The sequence below is a fragment of the Octopus bimaculoides genome, chromosome 18 (genome assembly GCF_001194135.2).
Source record: "Octopus bimaculoides isolate UCB-OBI-ISO-001 chromosome 18, ASM119413v2, whole genome shotgun sequence".
Classification (NCBI taxonomy): Eukaryota; Metazoa; Mollusca; class Cephalopoda; order Octopoda; family Octopodidae; genus Octopus; species Octopus bimaculoides.
The window spans coordinates 37,577,495-37,582,921 of record NC_068998.1 but is presented as its reverse complement, the minus strand read 5'-3'; positions in this window follow the sequence as shown (position 1 = coordinate 37,582,921).

Sequence of the window (5,427 nt, the reverse complement as noted above, 5' to 3'; positions counted from 1 at the left end):
CCACCATTACCATTACTATTATCAGCATCAACATCTCTATCACCACCGCCGCCGCCGTCGCCACCATCACCACCACCACCGCTACCACCACCACCACCACCACCACCACCACTTCCATCATCATCATCATCATCATCAACAGCAGCAGCAGCAGCAGCAGCTACTGTATAAATTTGTTAAATTTGCATGTTGACCCTGTTCTTGTATTTAGACTTGTTTTATTATAGGTTATACAACTGCACACAGCAACCGAAATAAACTTGAACGAAATTCAATGCAAAAATAGAAACAAAATGAATCAAGCAACCAACCACCACCACCACCACCACAACAACAACAACAGACGGAGCAGCAACAGTAAACAAAGCTTAATCAAGGAAGGGCACACCTTAATAATACAAGTTGCAAAGGAAGAATTAAAGTGGAAGGAAGAGACAAGAAGCTATCGGAAGTATGGCAGAGTGTAATTATGATTATTATAGACAACAGGTTTAATTGTAATCATAGTAATTTATATGCATATTAATGTAATCATGCACTACCATGTCTGAACAAGTAAATATCTGTATGCTTGTATATATATATATATATATATATATATATGACAAACTCTTCCGTCGATGATGACGTATGAGTATTCAACGAGAAGACAAAAACAAATCCAACCAAATAAACAATTAAAAGAACACTCACATTACTGTTACTACTATTAACCAATGTTTACAATTCATTCACTTCAGCTGGTGTCTTCGCATGTGAGAAGTCACTAGAAGCGTCTAAATCTTCACCCTATCACCTCACCCGGCTTTGCTTAAGATATCTCATTCCAAAGCTGTTTAACTAACTGATATGTTTTCTGTAAGGTGTCCAGGTCTTTACTGCATATAAATGAGTTCTAAGGACAACTGACTTATACACATCTATTTTCTTCCTTACTGAGACATCGTGGGCATTCCAAAGTCGATCATGAAGTTTCTCAAAAGCTGTACTGGCCTTTCAAATATGAGTCTGGACTTTCTTATCGAGTTTAGCATCGCTTGTTTCTGTAGAACCCAATTATGTGAAAGCATCAATAGTTTTCAGAGCTTTGCCTTCACCAAACACGCAGGGTAACATTTCTAGATTGTTACCAGGACGTGACTGACACAAAAGTTCAGTCTGTTTTTATGCTGTTAGTTAAGCCAAAAGATCTGGCTGCTGCTGTTAATCTAACAATGATGTGATGGATGTCCTCGAGTGTATGAGAAACTATAAGACTTACTGCAAACAGAAAGACTTATTGTCTGAGATGAAACTTTATTACTTGCTTTGAATCACTGTGGTCGAAGATGCCTCCTGTTGTCCCATATTCAAGAAACATACATACATCAGGAAAGATACAACCCAGCATTACTGCAAAAAATAGTGCAAATAATATTGGTGCCAAAATACAATATTGTTTTTCACCATTTTTAACATCAAAAGACTGACACTGACCGCCATTTGAGAGATCAGATGCCTGCATATCTTTATGTAGGGACACTGTGACATTTACCATTTGCTTGGGAATCCTGAGCTTTGTTAATACTTTCCATAAAGCCCGCCAGCATACAGAGGCAAAGGCTTTTGTAAGGTCAACAAATACCACATAGCGGTCTTTATTGTACTCCTAGGCCTTCCTTAAGTTGATTTCTATGTCTCCTTTCCATTCCATTTCTGCTTCTTACACCATACCTCATTCTTCCTATGTATGTTACAATTTATCCTTCTTCCTAGTAATGCTTGCCATTTTTGTACATTTTTACATATACCTTATCACCGATTCTAAAGAACTTGGGCCTGTCTTTACCAGCACGTATTTTTTCTTCACTGATAACAGTTAATTGAATACTGTTTTCACCTTTCTGGCAAACATTAATTCTGCTGGTCAACTTCCTTCTGGTGCATTTGGGGTCGGAGTTGCCCCTATATACCCTTAAGAATTGTTGGATCGCAACCTCATCCGTGTCTTTCTTACTAGCCTTCGTTAAAGCTCTCTTAAAAGTGTCCACGAATCGTTCGGCCCTTCCATTCGGTCTAGGGTGATACGGTGCTATAGTTTTATGTTCTAACGTGAACATCTCACAGAATCTTTTAAACTCACAGGATACAAATATGTTCCGTTATCAGAGACAATTATATCCGGTACACCAAATCTTGCGAACAGCTCGTGTAAGAAGTTTATTACTGTATATGAAGTTGGACCTTACATCCTGGCATTCTTTTTCAAAAATTTGTTGAAATCTTCGAAAGTAAGCCTCGAAGTTTACTTCTTCGGGGTCATATTTGAATTAGCGTATGGAATTTGCTACATGGTCAGGTGAAAATGTATTCTCCAGATTGGTTATCAACTTCATTAAGTGTAACATTTGTTGCTACAATTCTTTTTCTTCTCGTTGTCCCTTCAGTTGTTGTTGTTGCTGTTGGTTTTTGCAACTCAGCTATCTCAGCTAACAAGTTTTCTATATTTTACGATTTTCGTAAGTTTGCACAAGAATTTTGTTTCTTTTTTGTTGAGGTATTTAATTTTCAACGTGAATTAGTTTCAACTCTCCGTGTGAATGTTTTTCTTCTTCTCTACGTAAATTTTTGTTTCTTCGTCGCCGCTGCTGTAAAGCGGTCTTTTGCCACTGTTGTATCTGTATTTTGACGATGATTGTCGCTCTGACAGATCTTGTTATATTTATACGTCGTCGATAGAATGCTTCTATCTGGCACTGTACGACCCTCAGTCGTACAGTGTTATTATCCTCAAAAGGTTGGATCGTCCACTCAGTATCACAATATAATTACTATATCAGAACAGACACGACTCTCAACACAGTCTACACGTACTCTCAACCTTCTGACTTTCTTTACCTTCTCCTGTCGAACGGCTACTGGTCTCTCTCTTACTCTTTTACTTGTTTCAGTCATTTGACTGCGGCCATGCTGGAGCACCGCCTTTAGTCGAAAAAATCGATCCCAGGATTTATTCTTTGTAAGCCTAGTACTTATTCTATCGAGGTCTTTTGCCGAACCGCTAAGTTACGGGAACGTAAACACACCAGCATCAGTTGCCAAGCGATGGTGGGGAAACAAACACAGACACACAAATACATACTTACATATATATGACGGGCTTCTTTCGGTTTCCGTCTACCAAATCCACTCACAAGGCGTTGCTCGGCCCGAGGCTATAGTAGAAGGCACTTGCCCAAGATGCCACACAGTGAACCCGGAATGATGTGGTTGGTAAGCAAGCTTCTTATCACACAGTCACTCCACTCCTATATATATGTATATATATATATATATATATATATATATATATATATATATATGATCTATCTCTCACTATATGTGTACGTCTGTGTGTTAATATAATAAGAACATTTGAAACTCGTGAATAGATTTAGTACACAGAAACTGAAAGAAGCGTGTTGTATATATATATATATACATATATATATATATATATACACACACACACACATATATATATATATATATATATATATATATATATATATACACACACACACACCCACATATATATATATATATACATATCACCGTTAGACAACCGGTGTTGGAGTGTCTACGTCCCTGTAAATTAGCGGTTCGGTATAAGAGACCGATAGAATTAGTACCAGGCTTATAAAAATAAGTTCTGGGGTCGATTTCTTCGACTAAAAAACCCTTCAAGGCGGTGCTCCAAAATGGCCGCATTCAAACGACAAACAAATAAAAGAATAAAAGAATATGTGCGTGCGTGCGTATGTGTGTGTGTGTGTATGACATCAAGCCATACGTCAGTAATAAAAATGGAAGATTCCATCTATGGAACGTTGTATTGTTGAAGGAAGACTTAATCAATAATAGTAGGATAAGAATATGTGATAACAACAATTAGGAAATTTACGTAATGATGTAATATGCAAATATCGCTTTCACGTGTCATTGCCCCGAATGCATGGTACATAACATTAGTTTGCCGGTATTTCAATAAATTATGTATTTGATTGGTTAGTCACGATGACTGGGAGGCCTTTCACCATCCTATCTGCGATCCACCTAAACAACTACGTGAATATCAAACTGGAAAATCAAAAGCTTCACCATTACCAGCGAGGATTGCGCGGGACAAAATATAGGAGCCGCCATCTTTCTCCATGATTCCTTTGCAATGAGTACACAGGATAAATTTTCCAACAGTTACTGTAAATCGGTATGTTTACTAACAAAAGTAACGACGTGAACATATTTGGTCATTATACAGTGTTTCCGAGAGTGACTCAACCAATTTATGGTCTTTATTAATAAAAACAAATCTGGAAAGATATTAACGAGGGATGAGTTCAAGCTTTTGCAAGCAGACTCTCCTACAATTACTTTAAAACAAAAAGAAAGACACCTCATTCCCAAACAAAGCATCAGTAGAGTTGCTGTTTGACATAATGCATACATTTTCCTTGTCTTAACTCGTGAGTGAGCCAAGAGGACATAAAAACGTATTGGATAAAGAAGTGACCAGCCAATATATCACCAGTCAATGCATCTCGGTTGAGAAAACCCATTTCTCTGATCACGATATAGTACTTAACAATCAGTTTCCATCATACCAACACGAAACCAACCACACTCACACCAGTACATCCATCTAACGACATGAATTTGAACAAAGCTGACTGGGATGTCAGCATCCTCAACTTACGCTTTGCCACATAACTTTCGACATTGCAGTCATCATCGAAGTTTCAAATGAAATTAAACGTTACTGTACAATAGATCTCGATACATTCCTTTGCGAATGTCCTGAAGGGATACTCTCACCAAATTGCAGCTTTTCTGGCCAATTTCTAGACACAAGTTATATGCCCAAGCACTTCAGATCCTAATCTGTCACCAGTCTTCAAACAGGAAAATAAGCAAATTGTAATTGAGTATCATTCGTACTCAATGACTTCTCATATCATCAAAGTATTCGAAAGGGATCTGTGGTCAAAAATAATCAACTTCCTGGGGAGCAACAATCGATTAAAACCAATATTACCTTTTCTTTGAGGCAGACACTGCTTTACACGACTTCTGCATCATTCTAAAGGTTTTGGAGAAGGCTAAAACATAGACGCATGTCTTAACTTTAGCAAATCCTTTGACAAAGTCGGCCATAATATTTAGCCGTTAAAACTGTCCAAAACTGGAGTCCGTGGTAGGCTACTGCACGGGATTAAGTATTTCCTGGTAACCAGAATCCAACATGTGATCGATCAACGCCAGTATGTATATTTAAGCCGTGTACTTATTGTATCGGTTTCTTTTGCCGAACCGTTAAATTAGAGGGACGTAAAACACACACACAGGCACACGTACAGGCACACACACACACACACACACACACACACACACACACACACACACACACAC